A 22,712-nucleotide genomic window follows, 5' to 3' on the forward strand; every position below is an offset into this window, starting at 1 on the left:
CCGCTGCCCAATCCGGGGCTGTGGGCGGAGCCTAGGCTGTGCTAGTTATTAGGGGAGCTGTCAAAGCCCAGAGGTCACTCCCTTTCTGTGGAACTGGAAGAGAGCAGGTCTTAAAGGGGCAGTAACACATCCAAGGGCCTGTCACCACACCGAACTAGATTGAGGGGGGCTAGGATGAGGAGCAGAAGACTCTTTGGAGTTATGTGGCTTTTAATGTCAAGAAATCGAAAGAAAGAAATGAGGGAAAATACATTGTCTTTTTTTATTGCTGTGGCTGCCTTTCATTTCCCAAATGGCATGCCCCCTTATTCATGTGCCAAGGCTGGATGCATGTCATTTAATCAGAAAAATAAATGACATGTGTACTGACATTTGGTGCTGCAGCAGATTATTATTATTATTCCCAGTTTGTTTCCCTTTACCTAAAGCCACTTTCCCCTTCAGGTTTCTTAGAACTATCGTTTATAGTGACTCCAGGGCAGCACCCTCTCCCCCTCCCCTAGGAATTTCTCAATGTCAGTCATCCAGCTCCTGCAGCCAGTGCACTGGTTACATAATGCACAGTGGCCAAACTGCCTGCCTGCCTGTTTTCTGTTTTCCCCACAAAGCAACTTCTGAAGTGATTGTCTTGTCTAGCATGTTGAGACCTGGGCCTCTGATCTTTCACCATAGAGAAAGGGAGGGGGAAGGATTTTAACCTACATTTCATATGACACCTACTTGCATGGTAGCAGAGTAACTTGGAGGCAAGAGTTCTGGAACAGATACAGCTGTAGTTAAAAGTCCATTTCTGGGAGAGGCACCAACTCCAGGAAGTCAGAGTTTACCTGTGACTAATTAAAAGCGTTTGCAAATGAATTATCCAGCATGAGCGAAGACACTGGAGACGTGGCTAATTCTGATCTCACACTACTGTAAATCAGAAGTGACTTCACTGAAATCAGTGAAGTTACACCAGCATTGATCTAGTATAAGCAAGATCAGACTCAGACCTAAGACGTTTCTTCCTGTCTGATATTCATGCAGGCTTTGCCTTACAACATTTCTCCCTCTCTCAAAGGTCTCCCTTCCCTTCAGGCATCCTCTAACCCCAAATAGGGAAACAGAAGCCTGATTCTCCTCTCTTCACACCAATAAGTATCTGGAGAAACTCAAGTGAAGTCAATTAAATTATACTGCTGTGAAGCCAGTATAAGGGAGAGGAGAATAAGGATCATGGCCTTTGATTTCAATCATTCCGGACCCAGACAGTTGAAAGTATCAATGTTTTGTGATCTGTTTGGGTGTCAAAAGAGGTTTGAGAAAGCAGCACTTCTGGAACACAGGGCTGAATTAAGAAAGGGGCCAAAGAGGCCAAAGCTTCTTATAATAGTTTTAATATAATAATGGCCCAGATGGCACTGGATGTGACTTAGGAACCTCATGTTTGACACTTCCCGGTTGGCAGGGGCGGCTCTAGGAATTTTGCCACCCCAAGCAGGGCAGGCAGGCTGCCAGCCGCGGCTTGCCTGTGGACGGTCGGCTGGTCCGTTAGTCCCTCCAAAACCACGGGACCACGTGGCACACCTGCGGGAGGTCCGCCAAAGCCGCGGGACCAGCGGACCCTCCGCAGGCAAGTCGTGGAGGGCAGCCTGCCTGCCACCGTCATGGCACTGGCAGAGCACTCCCGCGGCTTGCCGCCTCAAGCACACACTTGATGTGCTGGGGCCTGGAGCCGCCCCTGCCGGTTGGCCACAGAGAAAGTCAGCTGCAAACTGCAAAATTTTTGTAAATGCATGGGTGACATACTCAAAGAGAAAGAGAGAAATGAACAGGATAACATGTTCAGGTACCAATGACCTATGCTAGAGGCATCAGAACTGCTTAACTGTGTGTCATAGGCTTTATCTTGCTGGCACTCTCCTTTAGCTCAAATGGTAGGAGAATATTGGTTCTATCTCCACTGTCTTAGAAAAATTCTTACTGGCTTTGAACTGCCACACAGAGAGGTCACAATTATCACTAGGTGAGCATAGATTTATTTATATAACATTTATTTTTATAGACCGATGCGTACCACTAAGTTCCCTCTGAGCCACGCAGCCACACAGCAGCCTATTAAGCGCCATGCAGGTGCTCATGGCTGCGGCGGGGAGAGATGCCTCTCCCCCAGCCCTGGACCTGCTGTGGCCAGGGGAGAGGTGCCCCTCCCCTGGCCCCAAACTAGCCCCAGCCTGGCCTGGACCTAGTGCAGCCATAGGAGAGGTGCCTATCCCAAGGCCTCAGCCCCGGAGCTGCCGCAGCAGGGAGAGGTGCCTCTCCTCCAGCCCAGGTGCTGCTGCAGGGAGAGAGAGCTGGTGGGAGTCCTCTCTCCTTGCTGTAGCCTCGGGGCAGCTTGCACCCCAAACTCCTTCATCCCTGGCCCCACCTCAGAGCCCGCATCCCATAGTAATACATCACCTTCATTTTGGTGCACATAACAAAATTCATTCTGTGCATATGTGGGAAAAATTAGAGGGAGCAGTGGGTACCACATGCATGAAGGTGATATTCATGTGGTAAACTGCAGCCCCATGATACATTTTATAACCATGGGATAAATTGCAAAGCTATGTGCGTAAATAACTTATTGTGTCCCGTTCACTGCCTCAGTTGTATTATGCTCCCTAATCCATCTCCAAAGAATTTATTGTAACATTCCCAGTCCCTGAGCAACTTCAGACAGCTGTTATTTTAGTTAAAATGTCTTTCAACCTTTCCAGATTACTGTACCCCTTTCAGGATTCTGATTTTGTCTTGCGCACCCCCAAGTTCTCTCTCTTTTTAAAACTGCTTATAAAATCAGACATAAAAATACAAAAGAGTGTCACAGCGCATTATGACTGAAATTTTGCTCACTTTCTCATTTTTACCATATAATGATAAAATAAATCTGTTGGAATATAAATACTGTACTTACATTTCAGTGTATAGTATACTGAGCAGCATAAACAAGTCACTGTATGAAATTCTAGTTTATACCAACTTCGTTAGCGCTTTTTATGTAGCCTGTTGTAAAACTGTGCAAATACTTAGATGAGTTAATGTGCTCTTGGAAGACCTCTACATACCCCAGCAATGAGCATACCCCTGGTTGAGAACCATTGAGTTAAACAAACCTACTCCAGAAATGTTTTGTCTTTCTCTTCCCAAAACGTAGAATTTCCTCCCGCAAAGTTACAACTTTGCTTCCAGACCTACAGCCCACCCATCCTACAGATATGAGGAATTTATTGATCTATTTTGATTCTTCTTCTTCTATCCCCCATAAAGGAAGTTTTAACCTAATTTTAATATATTTAATGTATTGTCCTGAGGCCCAGGACGGGCAACAGACAATTTTTCTCTATATTAAAGAATATAAACCCAACCTGTGCCCTACTGTGGTAGAAGTTGGAGATTTATGCCACTGGGAAGAGGAGACACCAACACTCTCTCCAAGCAATGGTAAGTCCTATGATAGAGTACTGTAAATGATGACATTTTTAAAGTATACAAAAGCTGGGTTAGATATCTTTAGAAGTTTAATGAGTCTCATTGGGCTCTGTACAGTTGGACTCATGGGCACATTCCTGAGCTGTGGGCAATAAGCTCTTGGTGAAGCCGAGTAGGGAGGAAGTTGCAATGTTTTAAACTATCTTGATGCTCCCCTGATCCTTAGGCCATTCATATGCTAAGCCAGTCCCAGCCTCTAACTAGCTGCCATCAATCCCAACCATCTAGGCTGTTACAGCAGCCACCATCTTCTGAGCATAAGAAAAACCTTTGACCCACCCTATTTTCTCCTACCATTCCCCATCTGCAAGGGGTATCCAAACCGCAGCTCTTTTACCATTCATATGCGGCTTGAAGAGCCCCCCCATTCTCCACCTACCGGACTGGGGGGGTGGTACTCAGGGCTTCTGCACACCAGGTGTCAGGGCTTCAGCCCCACAAGGCACATCTGCCAGGGCTCAGGGATTCCCAGGAATGGGGCTGAAGCCCCAACAGGTGTACCCTGTGAGGATGAAGCCCCGAGACCTCCCTTTCTAATGAGCTAGAGCTCCAAACCCCAGCAGGCACCTCTTGCAGGGCTGAAGCCCCAATACCCAGCAGGCGCGACCTATGGGGCTGAAGCCCCAAGATCCCCCTTCCCACTGGGGTGGAGCCCTGAGACCTGGCAGGCACCTCCTGTGGGCCTGAAGTCCCGAGCCTCAGCAGGCGTAACAGATGAGGCTGAGGCACACACCTATATTTGTAATATGTGGATTTGATATGGACAGTGCTTTGTAAGGACCAAAGCCTGTAAGTGTGCTCCATGCATGGAAGTTCTCAACTTTAGGTGCAGGTCTGTGTTTGCAAAACAGCTCCATGTCTACAGATATTCTGTAACTGGACAGAATCCCCGAGCCCCACCAACCTGCTGCGGGGCTGAAGCCCCAAGCCCCGGCTCTGAAGGTTGTTGTATGCAGCTCAGAAGGGCAGTAAGTGTGGCCATTGCTGCCATATGCCAATGGTCAGAAGAAGGGAGTGGCATAAGAGTAACTACAGTACTGTTATGCCATTCAAGGATCTTTGGATGCAGCTTGAAGGCAACTTTGCAATACCAGAGAAATGGAGAATCTGGCCCATAGTAACTAAGGCATGAAGCTTTACTGGCAGGATATAAAAACAGTACCAAATATTTTTTAACTCTAAAACATTTCTAGAATACATTGTCAGTAACATGTAATGTCATAAAAATACATGATGGTATGGTGTGGGAGATTTTATAGACCCCTGTTTGAAATGACCTAAATAACTTCCTGTTGGCTTCACCTCTTGTGAGTAATGTGACCATCACAAACTCATGCTCATAAAACCTTTACATCACACTCTCATGGATTCCAATTTTATACCCATTAGCACACACATAACCTTCATCATTACCTGATTACATGTGAATGAAATTTTTGGGACCCATTCTCCTCTCAGGAACATTGGTTATATACCAGTGTGACTCCACTGATCAATTGTGACTGCTGATTTGCAGTGTCAGTGGAGAATAAAGACCAAAATACACACATTTTCTCATTTATTAACCCACCAAGTCCTGAATTCAGGGTTTTATGATCCCCACTTAAGAGTTGATGACATCACTCAAAGCCACCTAAATCACAGCAGGGAGATTGCTAGAAGATGGAAATGCTTTTAAAATATTTAGTGTTATAAAAGTAGGTAGGTATATGCTTCCCAGCAGTATAGGGAACATACAAATAAAAACCTAAACAAACTGCATTAAAACTTAAAAAAGAGAGAAAAAATAATGAGTCTATTCTTGTAGGGTAAAACTCACGCATGCTGCACAAGACCCTCAGCAAAACTTGGTGGTGATGCGGGGATGGGAGGAGCAGGTTTGGGTTTTTGTTTGTTTTTTTAATAAAATCTAATTCTACCCACTACAAAGCCTGAGCATTCAGGTTCTATGTGGATGGAATGTGAAGGGCTTGAAGAGGTGAAACCCACCCCTTCAAATCAGGGCTGATGAGCAACATGTTACCATCCCTGCAGCAGAACAGCAGCTGTAGTTCCTCCATACCAATTGCATAGGTGATGGGGACGTTTCAGCCACTGGACTATTGACTCCTGTGACTACTCCTCTGACCTACCCCATTTCAGACTTCTCTTCACTGGTCTCAATGGGGCCAGTGCAGTTCTCCTTTCCGTGTAGTGTAGGGGATGCATGGGCTCACGGTCACCCTGCACAGCCTGTATGCAAGACCTCCATTTTTCTGGGGATGCTGGGCATCATGGGTGAGTTTCACCCTTTTGAAATAGATTCATTATTTTTTTCTCTTTTTTAAGTTTTAATGAAGTTTGCTGAGGTTTTTACTTATACACTCCCCAGCACAGTTGGGAACATAAAGACAACTGCTTGAGAACTGGAAAGTGAAGTCAACTAGAAACTGAAGTGAAACTGACCTGCCTGTTTAATTTTCCAGGCTGAAGAAAATGCAAAAGGCAAACTAATAGATAAAAATGGTAAAAAAGCTACTAGAGCTAAAACATTATTTCAGCTGTAACAATCTAAGGTGTGATCAGTAGCACACACCTATATTTGTAACATGTGGATTTGATATGGACAGTGCTTTGTAAGGACCGAAGCCTGTAAGTGTGCTCCATGCATGGAAGTTCTCAACTTCAGGTGCAGTTCTGTGTTTGCAAAACAGGGCCCCATGTCTACCGATATTCTGTAACTGATTTAGGAACTTAACCCCTTTTTATTTATTTAAAGCTCTGCAGACATCTTGCATGCACTGTTCCTTGTCAGCCCTCCTCCCCATTTCTTTGATCTCCACCAGTAGTTCAGTAATTCAAAGTAAAGAGAGAAAGATATCAGAGTGTCAAAGTTCCAGACTCAACACCCTCTACAAACACATCACCCAAATCTTATATAGTCAGCAGAACAAGGGTAACTGCAGAGCTGCATGGACGAAGTATAATCAGCACCAATGATTCATTCTTTACAACTTCAGGAGTCACGTTCTCAAAAGGTGACCTGCAATCTTTTCTTTAAAAAGCAAAATTCCCTCCACTGTAGCAACATGTGCTGAATGCCTGTAGGCTAGCAAGATTTATTCCACACACGAGGCCTGATTCTAATCTCACATAGTTTTATGCCAATATCACTCCACTGGCTCTCCAACTGAGTTACATCCACCCCAGGAGGCTCAGACTTAGGTCCCTTTTGTTTAAAAATGGGTTGTTCAAATAAAGCTGAGAAAGTGCTGCAAAGTTCACATCTGAATTCAGATCTCAGGCTGAAGTTTCCCAAAGCCTGAGGAGAGGATGGATGTCTCAGATCTCTGGTTCTGGTCCAGGTCTATCTCCACTTTAATAATGCCCCCCTTAGCCTGGCCACTGGTGTATTCAGCACACCCTGCTATAGTTGAGGTATTTTTACAAATGATTGGTAGGAACACCTTTACGAATAAGATATGCAAAGAGTCACACTGGGGAAAAATAAATTATTCCAAACTGCCTTATAAGAACACAGAAGCCTTGCAGTAGTAAATGGAGTGGTGGAGTACTACCAGGTTATAATACCTTGTGCTTTCCATCTTCAGCATTAACTAATAAATCTTCATATCACCATTCTGACATAGATAAACAAGACCCTGTCTTTGGCACAGCAATAACCAAATCAGGGGACCACATTTCTTCTCTGACCAAGATATAAACATGATAAAATTTGATAGATGGGGATTAACTGTATTATCATCTCCAGGCAAAAGATTTACACTGTCCAGGATAACACTTAGGTTTGGTCTTCCCTATAATTTTTAATTAGATTTTAATAAGGTCACGGGATAAACATGAGACAGCCAGGTCTCCTGCCACCATTGTAGCTGGAAGGATTGTATTTTTATCAGTAAATGTTGGTAAACATTCACTTCACTGAAAAAAATATTTCCATCAATAGTAATCAAAATATACAGATAGAAAAAGTAAGAAAAATGCTGTTTGAGAACTTATTAATGTTCAATTTAAAGATATGTACTTTGAATATTGATGTGATGTTGACAATTTCTGTGTTAACTGTTATAAAGCTTTAACTTTTTGAATCTCAACACCTACTGTAATTAAATAAATATTAACTAACTCCCCTATTGTCTGATACACACACCCATTATTTCCCATAATTGTGAAAATGTAAATCAATAAAAATAAAAAATGCTTAGAAATAAACATCGATATTATCCACTGATATGATAAAATATACACATTGGTTTCTGACAAGTCTAATTATCACAGTGATGTAGTTGGAGCCTGAGACACTGCCTCTATGCAGCTGTAACTCTTTTTAAATATGATTGTGGCCCAAGAGTATTATAACATGACTTCCGTTTGCCTGAGTGAATAGAAAAGTACATTTCACAACCATGTTAGGTAACCATGCTTTAACCTTGGTAGAGAGACAAGGTAGGTGGGGTGATATCTTTTATTGAACCAATTTCTGTTGGCGAGAGAGAGGCAAGCTTTTGAGCCACACAGAACTCTTCTTCAGGTCTGGCAAAGGTACTTTCAGAGTCACAGCAACATGCAAGGTGGAACAGATTTTTTAGCATAAGTAGAGAGTACATATTGCAAGGGACCTTTCAAGGTAGAATGACCCTCTTAACACCTCTGTAGTCATAGGATCCTGGTAAATTTACTGACCACCTCTGTGAAGCACTTTGAGATCTACTGCTGAAAAGCTCCGTTTAAAGCTGGGTATTATTATTATTTCATTTTAAAATAAGTTATTTAGCCCTGGTGTTTGTGAAGATAAATTCTGAGACCTGGCCTACACTTAAAACTTAGGTCAACATAGCTATGGCTCTCAAAGGTGTGAAAATCCCACACCCCTGAGTGCCACAAATACGCCAACCTAACCCTCAGTGTAGATGCAGCTAGGAAAATGTAAGAATGCTTCCATAAACCTAACTATCACTGCTCAAGGAGATGAATTTCCTATCGCACTGGGGAAAAACCCTTCTGTTGCTCTGGTCTGCATCTATGCCTCAGGGTTATGCTGGCATAGCTATGGCACCATAGCTATGCAGCTATAGTCCCTGTAGCATAGACATGGTCTGAATGTGCAAGCAGGTTTAAACAATAGCTCTCAGTAGTATAAATTGGCCCTTTCATCTCAATGGGGTGTTAACTCTGAAATAAGCATCAATATCACTGCTGATCAAAACATATAAGAAAGGAGAGTCATGATGAAGATGTTATGAAGACATGCTCAATTTGCTGACACTGGTATTTTATTTGGCATCATGAGTGGGTGGAAGTGACGGCGGTTGAAGCCTTGGGTCGTGGGCAGAGCTTGAGAAAGTACCACCACTTTTTTTTCCAGTCTGCCTCTTGTTTATAATTTTTTTTCTGTTAACACAAGCAAGGAAAAAAGCCATGTTATAACATGGTCCAAAATGTTTATTTTTGTAGTATATGTAGGACTGAAATATTACTGAAAGCCTCACTTTCTGCTACAGCTAGTCTAAATTTTTCCAAAAAACTGTCCACTCAAAAAATATTTTTTTGTCAAAAACAAATGAAAAAGTGGGGGGTGGAGGACACCTGGACATTATTTTTTTTTTTGCATTGTATTTTATTGTCAGAGAGGCGGAAGAAGGATTAAAACATTTTATTTCCCAAAAAAGATATTCTGGAACATTTTTGAAAAAAAAAGTTTTGTCTCAAATCCTGCAAAATTGAATCAACTTCCAAAAATTTTCACAAAATTCTTTTTCTAATTTTCAACCAGTTGTAGTGGTTTAAATGTAGACACAATCTTAAATTTGAGCCTGTCTAGCATTAAGGAAATTTGCAGTGGTGGTGTTAGACCAGTGCAAACCCCTAATATAGACATGCTGGACTGGTGCAACACAGGACGTATCAGGATACGGCCACATGTACATGATATGGATGATAGGAGCATAGCTACGGCTCCATAGCTATGTCAGCATAAGCCGTAACATAGATGTAGCCTACATCAACTGAAGAGGTTTTTCCATTTCTGTTGGAACTCCACCTCTCTGAGCGATGATAGCTAGGTTGATGGAAGTATTCTTCTATCAACCTAGCTGCATCTACACCAGGAGTTAGGTTGGCAAAGCGATGGTGCTCAGAGGTGCAAATTTTTCACACCCCTGAGCAACATAGCTATATCAACCTAAGTTTTAAGTATAGACCAGGTGTAAATTATATTAGTTTAATTCATAGTTGTGCAAGCACTGATTTATACCTGTTGACTGTGTCTACATTAGGGACTTGTACCTATGTGGCTACCTTGCATAAATTTCCCTAATGAAGACAAGGCCCTTAGTGTCAAAACAGTATAAGAACTTTGATATTCTCAGCTGCCAGTCATTTCCTCAGTTCATTATACCGCATCGTCTCTGTAGAAGAGAGCTGAAAAATACCTGTCAAAGATTATTATAAAATTCTGAGTGAAGAAGGCGGCTGATGGGACACTGCTTGCTGCAGGGCACAGTACTATTTTTGCTACTAACCGTGCTGCTTGTGAGGCTATGTGTACAGCTCTGTTGTAGCATCCATGTAAGGCTGCTAGGCAAGGGGTGTAGTAGGCATACATATAGGGCCTGATTCTCCTCTCACATTGGTTTTACATCAGAAAAATGCCATTGATTTCAGTGGAGATACTAGTGCTCCTGATTTACACCAGTATCAATGAGAGGCGAATCAGATGTGTACAGTCCCAATACCACAGATAGTACCTGGGATCTATGAGGCTAGGCAGGCTCCAATGGCTCCAGCCAAGATATTTGCTGGTATGGCCAAAAATCAAATTCTTTCATCTAGGTTAAGACACCATAAGTGTCACTAATATCAATACCAGGTGTGTAACCCAAGTCCCACAGGGCTCACTCAAGCAAGACAGAAAGGAATTGTTACCACCTAGTATTTCAGGGTGAAGTGATAGTCCAAGCACACCATCTTCACATAAGGCTCACAATCTCCATCACCTGAACACTGCTGCACACAAAAGTACACGTTCTCCATCTTCTTATTCCTTTCATAAGAACATAAGAATGGCTATACTGGGCCAGACTAAAGGTCCATCCAGCCCAGCATCCTGTCTGCTGACAGCGGCCAATGCCAGGTGTCCCAGAGGGAGTGAACCTAACAGATAATGATCAAGTGATCTCTCTCCTGCTATCCATTTCCACCCTCTGACAAACATAGGCTAGGGACACCATTCCTTACCTATCCTGGCTAATAGCCATTAAGGGACTTAACCTCCCTGAATTTCTCTCTTTTAAACCCTGTTATAGTCCTAGCCTTCACAACCTCCTCAGGCAAGGAGTTCCACAGGTTGACTGTGTGCTGTGTGAAAAACTTCCTTTTGTTTGTTTTAAACCTACTGCCTATTAATTTCATTTGGTGGCCCCTAGTTCTTATATTATGGGAACAAGTAAATAATGGCTGCTTTCATCCTTTCCCATTTTGCTGAAGGACAGAGCCAGTCCGGGGGCATTTCAACCACTGTATTTGAAAGGGTGCACCAGCCATCTTCAAAATCAGAAAAGATGCCAACAAACTATTTCTGATTATACCTCAGAACACCTAAGATCTCTCAGGGCCTAAGCTCAGGGTTGTCAAAAGTTTAGGGGATTTTTAGTGGGCAAAAGCATGCCCTTTGGAGGCGTTGGACCAGGGATTGGTCAAGTGCTAACTCCTCACCTTTGTAATCATCACAGGTGGTGTAATAGGGTCAGAGAAGGGCAAAGGTATGTCCCCCACTCATGCACACCCTTTTCTCCCTCCTGGTGGATGACAATAGCACTTGGGCACTAGGACTCAAAGGCATTAGAACAATTTAGATGTAAATAAAAATATTTATGAAGACAATACTGTGACTGCTTTTGTGCAAGCTGAAGCATTACAAAATAGTATGTTTTATCACACAGTTTTCCTTAGGGGGATTCACTCCTCCTTAAGGGCTTTATCATCCTCTCCACAAAATACCAACATTTGGATCCCAATGCTGCAGCTGCGACATGTGCCAAGCTTCTGGGAGTTCTTTACACATAATAGCTACAGGATCAAGCCCTACAGTTGCATCTTGCCCACTCTTCAAACATTTAGAAATGACAGCAAGAAATGAAACTGAGTTGTATGCTTTGCTGCCCTTGCTGGGCCTACAGTAGCTTCCCACTATCTCCTAACCTTCGGGTCATTCTTCTTGAATACTTTTTATTAATAGCCTTCTCTCTCTCTATGTAATATTAATCCCTTCAGGCAACCATGATCACCCCTGGTTGCCCTCCCAGACAGATGCATTGGTCAAGTCCATTTTGAGAAGAAGGGGAAGGATAAAATCAAAAATACAGCCTGGGATTTACTGTACTTACATTTGCTGCAGGTGAAAGGCACTTGCTAATTAAGTCTGCACTGGGGTCAGACAAGCAGCCGACTCTCTCACTCTATTTATATACTTAGAATAATTCAACAGCTAGCGCTTTTCCCGGGTAAATAAATGCCCATCTCCTGAAATGGATTCCAACTTCTGGAGCACTGAGGTTACACACCAAGGGTCAGTATGTAAATTGCCATGCCAGAGCCATGCAGCTGTTTCCCTCAGTCACTCGTTCCCTACTTTTATAGGACATGAGAATTCCACTTGTATTCCAAATTCAAATGTAACCATGTTGTATTCCAATGGATGCTGGCAATATTCCAAACTGTGGTACTGGGGACACCCAAGCCTGGCTTTTCTCAGCTACCACAGTATTCAGAATGCTACTGGAATAGGTGGTTATTGTGTGGAATCCTAAAACTAACTTTTCTATTGAGCATGTAAATGAACTCTGACCTGCACATCTGCACAAGGAGCAAAATGTTGTTTTCATGCTCTGCAAGGTGGCGAAAAGCAGGAGGATGACAGATTAATGGCATAATGAGGAAACCACCATATTTCCAAACAACTTTCCTAAGGCCTTTATTTTATTTATAGGCATTTCTAAGGCATATGGGAGAAACATAGGAACTATATTGTTTTCAATTCAGAACAGATATTTACATACATGCCTTTGGGTAGTCAGCAGGACTACTCACTTGCTTAAAGTTAGGTGTGTGCTCAAATACATTGCTGGACTAGGATCTAAATGAGAAGAGAGGTGTTAGCCCTGGGTACCAGGCAGAGATGAGGTGAGACAGGACAGGAGAACAATTCAGGAAGTGGTGGTGTGCCACAACTATGGAACAGCTGGGAGATAGGGTACTGGAGCAGGTTTAGTTCTTCCATTCCTGAAACTGGGTCATGATTTTAATCAAAAATTCAACTGATGCAGCAGAATAAGGCAGGACCCCTTAAGATCAAGGGCCCATGACTATAGGAAACTTGAAAAAAGCAGGCATGAGCTGATGTATTGTTTGATTGCGGCAAGATGGTCATTTACCACAGACACCAGATCCAAGGTGGACAAAGGGCATCCTTCTAGGTCCACAGTGCCGCCCATAACTTCTCAAGTCATGCCACAATGCATCCCAAAGGAAGGGGGTCAAGCAAATATGCGATTCTGATGACCACCATTCATGGCAGAAACTGGGGAGGAATGTTTTTCCAGAAGGAGGGAGCAAAGTTTTGGTGGATCCAGATTCCATACACAAGACTTCTAATACAAAACAGAACTATTTCATCCCATGCAGAGAGATTTGTTTCATCTTTAAATTTTTGCTTTTAAAAAGTATTTGTTAACTCTTGGTCTAAATATATTACTGGCTACAGTCTTAAAACACACAAGGAAAAATATTTAAACTGGCAATGGGTCCAATTCACAAAGTTTGGATCTACATAAAGATCCCAAGTTTGGGATTGGTTAGATCAGGATTTTGGTTCAGTCCATTATAGAGGTAGGAATCAGCATCAAAGATCACATTTGGATCCTAATTTTTGTCCTAAAGATTTGGGGTGTTCAGAGCTGGATTGCTATTTACCTTTAAATAGATAGTTGATTAATAATAGTAAAGAATTACATATTACCACAACAGTTTGTATATGCCAGTGATAATTTCACAATAACACAAAGATAATAATCTTTATCTGTATCAGAGTTTATAAAGATTGGGAATATCAGTGCTGAAGATAAACCAATATTTTCTCATTTAGAAGCCTAAAGTTTGGCTCTAATATTTACTTAAGCAGCTAAATAAGAGGTGTGATTTTCAAAAGACACTGAGCACCCACAGCATCATTTGAGCTCAGTGGGACTGTGAGTGTTCAGCATGTTTGAAAAATCAGACCTCTTATATCTTGACTGCCTAAATATAGATTTAGATAGCTAGCTTTAGGCTCTGAAACTTGAAATTTAAGCGATAACAACTGAAAGTCTTGTAAGGTGCTGAGTTTCTGGATTCAGTGGAAGGTCAGAGTGCTCAGCACCTCCCAGGATCAAACCCTAACTTGCACTGAAACCAACAGAGCTATCCGCATTTACAATGGTATACGTGTAGATGGATTTTAAAAACCCCCACCCATTATATTAGTGGAGTTTTCAATTTCAATGCAGATTTCCATGTTTATATAAAATTCATCCCCAGAGAGAGAGCGGGGTAGTGTCCAACCAGCACTGAGCATTAGGAAAACCTGACTTCAGAAGAATTACTGCAGATTTACGTCAGTGTACCTGAGAGCAGAATTTGGCCCATATATGGTGTTTCTTCTTGAAAAAGTGACCTTAAGAAAAACATACTGAAAAAGCAAACTGACTAAACAAAGGCAGGACTTGCATGCATGAAGTTTTTTGGTGTCACTTTGTATATGAATTAGTTAATTTATCTGCTAGCTTCTCTGGATATACACATCATATATTGGTGTGGTGGAGTTAGACGTTAACATGGATTATACACAGCAAATATCTATGTCCACAGAATCTCTAATGCCATAGACATCCATTTAATTTCATCTCTCCTCTTTACTGTTCCACATTACCAAATATTGTCTCAGATCAATTATAACTTGTTATAACTTCCTTGCCCCGAAGTTAGGAAAGTGAGGAGGCAATAGTAACATGTCAAACAACCTTGGAATCAGCACTCAGCCGATTAACCAGAGCCTAGCCTGATGTTTCATCTCCCTCTAGTGGTTCTTGAAAGGCATTTTGAGCAATGCAAAACTAAGAAACGGAAAGAGTCTGTTACCAGAGAGCACCTCATGAGCTGGTGCAGTTTCTTACACTACATTGGTCCTCACAAACCTCCTGTGTTATGCAGGAGGTACAAGTTAAGATAAGTGTCTGTCAGTCCACCTGACTGGATTCACTTCTCAGTGAAGAGCTGTTATGGATAGTACTTCTCCCCATAGAGTAAGCAGTTAGTGTTAAGGGGGCACAGTCACCTTCCATATGAGGCTTCATACAAAAGTGTTGACTACCTAAAATCCCCCTTGCAATTTCAATTAGATACGGTATTCCTCACTTCCTCTAACTCATTGTGTAAACTGAAGCTGCCAAACTCCAGCTCAGGAAAGACAATAGTGGATGAAAGGATTCCTGTGTTTGTATGTATTTTTATATATGTAAGATATAAACACACACAGGGATTATAGGGGTGCTGCCTGACACCTATAAAACCCTATTTTTCTATGCTTAGAGCATTGCCAAACTTCAGTTGTTCAGGCTACAGTTCATTTCCCATGCAAGGCATCTGCATGAGGTTGAAATTTTTTTTACGTTTCAGCAAAAATAGTTCAGTCATTTCCAAGAATGAGTTAGGGAAAAACTAGGTTGGCTTCCCCTCATTAAATAAATTTTACAACTGTTTTGTTGAGAAGCTCCAACTCCTTCATGCTTTGGAGCAAGGGCATGAAATTTAGCAAAGGGGTTGCCCTGGGGTCAGAGACAATGCAGCTTTCGATCTTCCTGTTCAAAAGCCCCACATTTGGCTAAGTTATAAGCCTTTGAAAAAAATCTCACTTTGCACATGCCGAGTAGAGACTTGGTAGTGTCTAGCAACTAACACATCCAAAGAGTCCATCTGTAATGGGCATGCTCCCTAGGGCCTATGGGGATGAGCAAGACTTTGTCCTCTCTCTGTTCCCAACAGCAAAGGATCACTGTGGTGCCAGGTACCAGAACTGAGAGCAGGGTGACTGTCACTCCTGTGCTCTCCGTGTTCACCCTGTTAGTGTCCAGGCAGTGTGAAAGAGGGAGAAATAATAAAAAAAAAATACCTAGCACTTTTCATAATATGTGATCATGTAATCAAAGGCCATCATAAAGCATATTCACAAGTGGACTGAATTAAGATTGCACAGGCAACCTTAACTCTGGCATTTCCTAACTTCTGAGTACTTGACTTTGCAACCTAAATGTTTTAACATTTTTCTTTTGTATGTAATATATACTGTACATACACACAAAGTCTTGTTTAATCTTTGAAATCAGGTTGGTAACCTTGGGACTACCTTATCACTGCATCCAGAAGCATCAGTGGTTCTACTTCTAGAATAAAAAAACATTAAAAGGCAATTGATACCTACCAGAAAAGTCTTGAAAAACGTTTAGAACTATTTCTACAACATCACTATTAGTTTTTCTTCCCACTCTGGTTTAATTCAATGGAGACATTTGCTTGAACAAGTCTTTCACTTTTAATTGTTCATCTGATCCTTATGTTTTCTCCCCAGATGAAGTCATAATTCTGTTTGTGACATTTTAGTCATTTGTACTACAGCAATTTGGATTTGAGAGAGGATTAAGATGACACTTCACATGAGAAATAAGCAACAAGGTCAGAGGAACACTTGAGCATAAAGTATTGTTTTCATGACCAAGTTCTTAGTCATGAAAAACACAGGGAGGAGGAGGACAGAAAACATTATATAATAGGTAGAATAGTTTATATATAAAAACAGTAGTTACAATTTTCCATGAACTATCAGATGATCTTTAAGGATAGGTCAACTGTAGATGCCTTGGTTCATGTGGGATTTATTATGCAGGATTTATTAAACATACATTATAACTGATGCAGAATATAGGAGGCATTTATTTGTCTGATAGGGGATTTCTTAAATTTCAAACAAGCCATCTTGCAGTATTTAAAACACTCTTCATAAGTGTGCAGCAAGTTTATACATCCCACTTAACAAAAACCTAGTCAAAGGGATCAGTACTAGTCATGAAAAATTAAAACAAGTCTGGAGTTTCTAGATCAAACCATTTTCCAGTTATGACATTCCATGTGTCAGGGAGTTTGGTTTTGGTTTGGCAAAGTTAGAGGATGGGTCAAAATCAAGTTTATAATGGAAGGCATATTTCAGCTTTAACTATGGTAAAGACTTAACTTATGGTAAAATTATCTATCCTTAATATCAAGTCGAGCTAATATTTTTTTCAGACATCAAAAACATGTTCATACTCCCTTACTCCCCATCTCAAAAGGCAGGTGTTAAAAAAATATATACAATCAAAGCAATCATCCCCAAAGTTGCACAGAAATCCTTTAAACAGCCCAAATGTCTACAGACAAATATTCTTTACAATTAGCTGGTTTCTGCTTAAGCATTCGTAGTTCCAGGAATGGTCCTTGTATCGGGGTATAGAAACTGAACCAAGCTCTCAGTCATTGGTGTCAGGCATTAATGTAGCTGCTATTACTCACTTGGGAGTTTTGGAAATCTGGTAGGACATTATTGTTGTCACAGCCAATACAGAGCAAATTCCCACTCTTCCCCGCCACCCACCCACCCATACACATTGACTCTAGTAACAGATGGATGGGGGGCAGAGTGGAATAGCTTGACAAAAAGCCAGCTGCAATATCTGATCCAGATCACTGTCAATGAGCAAAAAGATGTGAGTAAAACGTGTAAAGAATAGTCTTCTATAGACAAGCAGGTGGTATAGTGGCTTGGAATGAAATGTGATGCAAAGGCCAGAAAAGTGAAACCCTATAATTTGCCCAGCAACATCATGGAGAATGGGGACATTAAAAGGACACTATCAAGTTTATATAGCCAAAAATAACACAGAGGGACTAATTCTGCCCTCAGTATAGCTCTATTTCAAATTTAGCCCAGAATCCTTTAAAAGTTGCATAGTCTATTATATTTTCTTATTTCATTTGTGTTTCTTTTTAAATTCAGTGGGCTTGATTTATTTCTGCAGGAGTAGGAAAGTTCAATTTGCATCCCCACTCTTGGAGCATTATCATTGCTTCAGTCAAAGGAGACCCCTTTTGAGAATCAGAGCTTGATGCAAATCTTAATGAAGTCAACAGGAGTTGTCTTTTCAGTTCTTTCAGGCCCTTCATCAGTGTATCTCCCTGATGCCCTTGCCTCCCCCATCTCCGGCCAGCCTTGTCCCTTCGTAAGTGTTCTGCACAGGCTGGCAAAACGGGGAGGGAGGCCTTGTACTGCTGCGACTCCCTTCCATACACTAACCAGACTTTCTGACACTGGGGGCTGGGTTCCACCAACTGAGCAAAGTGGACTGAATTATTCTAAAAAACTGAAACAGGCAAATAATATTTATGGTAGATCGTACACAAACAAATCTGCACACCAGCAAAATTTGATGTTTCTATTGAACCATGTGCACCCTACTTTGTTAATTTGTTTGAAATATGTGGATCTATGCTACAGCATTTAATTTCCAAGAGAAACACTTGAACAAATGAGTTTGACAATCTCATTCCAGTTCCCTGTAGACAAGTTTTCAGCAAAACAGAAACTACTATTCCCTTTGCTGTAATTTACATTCTTGGTGACTGTTTCAAGAGAGGCCCCGAGGTCTAAATAGGCATTGGTGATTGAACTGTCATCTCATCCTTAAAGGTGGCCTCTCTCATTCAGAGTTGAGACACATGGGAAGAAAGAATGTTTGAAGGAACTTGCATGGCTTTATGCACTCTACAGTGATGAGATTCTATGTGATAAGAGCAATAAGAACCTGAACAGAATAGAAATTTGGGCCAAAATCTGTTCACTCATTTACTTCAATGGGACTTCTTGGGTGAGTGAAGAGGATAAAATTTGTCTTCAAGTGGGTACAGAAAGGGCTTCCATCTATGGCCTCTTCAGGTATATCTACACTACAGCTGGGAGCAGAATGGATAAAATGGGAGGAGAATTGAATTGTATTTAAATTGTACAACTGAATTGTATTTAAATTGGATTTTTTATTATTTAAATTATAAGAAGTTTTTCTTTAAAAATAAACTCAGATTTCATTTTAAACAAGTTTAATATAAAATATGGTAAGGCTTAAACTTATTATAATCTCTTAAAACATTTAAATAAAATAAATATGCTGAATCAATGACCCTCTATCAGAAACCCAGTTAAAGGCTGCTTTTCTATATAAAGAATCAGAGGAAAAAACATCTAATTTGTGAGGTCAAGTTTTACAAATATAGCACAATAGATCATGTATTGCATTAAAGACTTGTTTTGTTTAATAAAAATACATTTATTATGCTGTTTTGTGAGTTTAATTAAAGTCCAGTTACCATCCTAATGCAGCTTGACATAAATCATGAGCAAAAATTATCTATTATCTACTAAATAAGCAAAATATCACACTAAAAATGTACAATTAATAAGAATCTGACCATATTAAAGGATATAATTGCTTAAATAGATGTATATGTTTATAGCATACCCTCCTAGGTAGCAAAAAGATGTACCAAATTTTGTGTAAAGGCTCTATTTAGTTGTAAGTCAACATGTTTTAATGGTTACAATCAATGAGAATGCACCTCTCTTTAGAAAATAAAAGAACAAATGGAAAAGTTGATTAAAGTCAATGATTTAAATCGAGGCTTTCCACTTGATTTAAGTCATGATCCAGCCTGGGCAGACAGACTTGCACTGTGTGGCCAGTGTGGGATTTGTATATGCCATCACAAGCCAATTCCCTAAAACAAATCTACCTAGAAGAAGAAGAAAAATTAATAAAATCTAAAAAATGAAAACACAAACACTACTTCTAGCAGAGTTTTTTACCCCAAAAAGGGTGAAATGCCAGAGACTCCATGGAGTCCACTCTTGATCTTGATTTTATGCAAAAGGTGCTCAGATACTCCTCTGAGGCCAGGAGCTGAGCTTGACATTGTAATTTAACACGGGCTACATCTACACTGCCAAAAAATACCCAAAAACCTGAGAGTGAGTCTTATAGCCTGGACTCTGGCCCAAGCAGGAACAGCTATACTTATTTTCAGCCATGTTATGGAAGCCAAGGTCAATTGACCAGGGTTCTGAGACTCACTCGCAGATTTTGGGGATTGTGTCTGAGGCGGGAGGGGCGGGGGGAGGTTGTGCACTGTAGATGTACCCAGTATTAAATTACACCAAGCTCTGCTGCTGGTATCAGAGGAGGAAGTTTTAGCAGTTGTATGTATAACAAATAGCCTAAGGATGTGTGATCATGTCTCCTAGTGGCTGGCCCCAAAGAGAATAAGAGCTAGCTACTTACAGTTGAAGGAGTTCAGCTCAAGAGATAAAGGCCTGTACTTTTCATGCAAAAGTGTGGGTTCTAGCTCTGCTGCTGACCTGTAGTGAATTATAAATATGCACAGCATGGTACAACAGAAATGCAGCTCTTCACTAATGCTTGCTGAATGAATATGACTACAACTCTAAGCACTACCCAGGGACACTTGAGAGTTAAAAGGATGCTATCAGCTATGCTAGCCCCCAACTGCCATCTCCTTTAAAAGTCCTAGGCTACAGTGGACCCAGAGCAGGGCTTAATGAGCTGCTGTGAGCAAAATCAGCCCCACTCTGCTACACCTGCAATAGGTGTCAGGCTTGGAGGGAGGGGTTACCAGGGGGAGAGCCTGGCACAGATGGATGCTGGCTGGGTGGAAGTGCAGACTTCAAGCTCTCACATCACAAGAGAAGCCTGGCTGGGGTCAAGAAGTACTGGAGAGACTGCTAGCTGCCAGAGCCACCCTCTGGGAAGAGCGGCTTCATGCCAGACAACGGTCAGTTTGCCTTCTTGTTGCTGGGACAGACTGCTGCAGGTGAGGCCCTCCCTGAGAGGGGTGATAACCAAATAAAAACCTTTGTCTTATACACTCACCCAAGCAGGGACACAGCAGTGACCACAAGCCCAGCAGTGATTCTATTGCAAAGGGATTTTTTTGGTTGGGGTTTGTCCTCTAAAAATTATTAGGAATAATTTGTACTCTTGGTGCTCCTGTTTCAAGCTACATGCAGACCTCTCTTCAAGTCTGGCTCATGTTGAAGCTTTCCTTCACAACCCAAAGGGCTAAAGCCTTAACTTTAACAGAGAGAGAGAGAGAGAGAGAGAGACCAGACAGACAGAGTTTAAATTTTTGAACATAAAATACCAGCCTCCAGGAAAAACTACCAACTCACCAAGCCACCATGCACTGGCCCAATTCAATCCCTGCTCTTGGGAAGATCCATAGATTCAGGAGAGTTGTTTTTTTAAAACTGGTGGGATCCCTGATAGCCCCACCTGCTCTTAGAATGGGTAAAGATTTCAAAGACCTTCAATGATTTACTTCAATGCATGTGTTTAATTGCTTCTCTTATTGAAGAGCACACCATACTCATAGAATCCTAGGGTTAGAAGGAACTGCAAGGGTCATCTAGTCTAACCCCGTGCCAAGATGCAGGATTTGTTGTATCCAACCATCCAGGACATGTTTAACATTACTTCTTAAACCAGCCCTGCATCCAGATTAGCAGCACTTACATGTACTGGTACAGCCATGCTCCATAAAACCCATTTTTAATATAGAGAAAGGTATCCTCTCTACATGTAAAGCTGAACTACAATAACAAGTCAATAGTTACGATTGTAATGGTTATTTTATTTTAAAGCCCTCTTTTCAATCACAGATTACTTTGGTTGAACTTTTTTATACTTGGTGCCAAGCCAAAATGGTAGTTGTGCATGCAAAACTCTTAGTAACACTGATTCAGAAGCTTGGAAGTAACACAAGATGCTGTCCTGAAGACATCCCCACTATGGTCCAGACCAGAACTCTGGAACAGCTTAGAAACTGCCCAGAAAACAGCGCTTCCAGATTTTAAATGAAACCCAGTCCATGCTGGAAGAGGACATGGAGTCTAATCAGTGATTACATGACTACTAATATAGTGCAAACATGATCAATAAAGTCTAGAGTCTCAGTTCTTTAAAGGTAAGGAGCTTCCATGAATGAAAAAAAAATCCAAAACTTATTTTTTACTCAAAAATGTGTTCTCTGAATGGGTTTTAGATTTAAAACACATCCTTGGGCAACTCATTTGTTGTGAAGCTTCAGATTTAGAATGGACAATATCTGATCTTAAGTGAAGAAATTTGGTTGTGAAATTAAGGAAATTTGCTTTCAAAGAGAAAATTAGCAGCAAACTCAACAGTGGAGTGGCTAGCTACTGCTGCATGATATAGGACCTTTAGGTACAGGGCATACGCTTCCCTTTTACCTGGAAAACAGTTATCTGATTAGTCTCATCTGCATGGGATTCCACATGACTTCACAGAAGAAAGAGCTAGAGTTCTCTTTTAGAACTACAGATCATCCTAGATAGCTTACAAGTGCCCCCTGCACCTACTGAAAAGAGTTTGTCTTTTAACTCTAGGTGAGTAGTGACACTGTTCAAAAAGATAACCCTCTAACCTACTTGTCACCTGATCATTGGGCAAAACATTTTAAAATTAATGGCATACCAAATGACAAGAGTGATATTTCAGATATATTCTTCCCGCAGTTCACTTACACATAACAGAAGTCACAGAAAGTCTCAATTAAAGTGCCAATAGCTGGGTCCCTGAAGGCACAGCTGCACAGAGGTTTCTGAAGGCCTGGGGCAAAATCTGAAACTGAGGCTGTGACACTGGCAGACATGGGGCCAGCTCATGCCAAGACTCCAGAACATTGAAAAATGCATAGCTAGAGCCAGTCTGGCTCACCCGGGTGTTAGTACTGTTAAAATAGGCATCAGTTATAAATAGTTATAAAAATGTGTTTAGACTTTAAGGCATGCAGCCATTACAAGCATTTCATCATCTCACTTATACCTGTATCCCACGTTATAAAGGTAATATTTAAGTGTTTGCTCTGTAATTGTAAATCAGACATGAGAGAAGCATTAACAAGTGTGAAATGCTAGTTTCCAACAGGAGGTATTCTCTAGCCCAACAAAAGAAGGCCCATCAACACCAGACGAACCATTGTGGAACATC

At 41.3% G+C, this 22,712-nt stretch overlaps 1 protein-coding gene across 1 annotated transcript in view; it reads right to left on the reverse strand.

Annotated features, from left to right (window-relative positions):
• The window catches only part of DPF3 (double PHD fingers 3), a 247,737-nt gene that overhangs the window by 216,835 nt on the left and 8,190 nt on the right, over nt 1-22,712 (reverse strand). The window lies entirely within an intron of this gene.

The sequence above is a fragment of the Gopherus flavomarginatus genome, chromosome 5, assembly GCF_025201925.1.
Source record: "Gopherus flavomarginatus isolate rGopFla2 chromosome 5, rGopFla2.mat.asm, whole genome shotgun sequence".
Taxonomy (NCBI): Eukaryota; Metazoa; Chordata; order Testudines; family Testudinidae; genus Gopherus; species Gopherus flavomarginatus.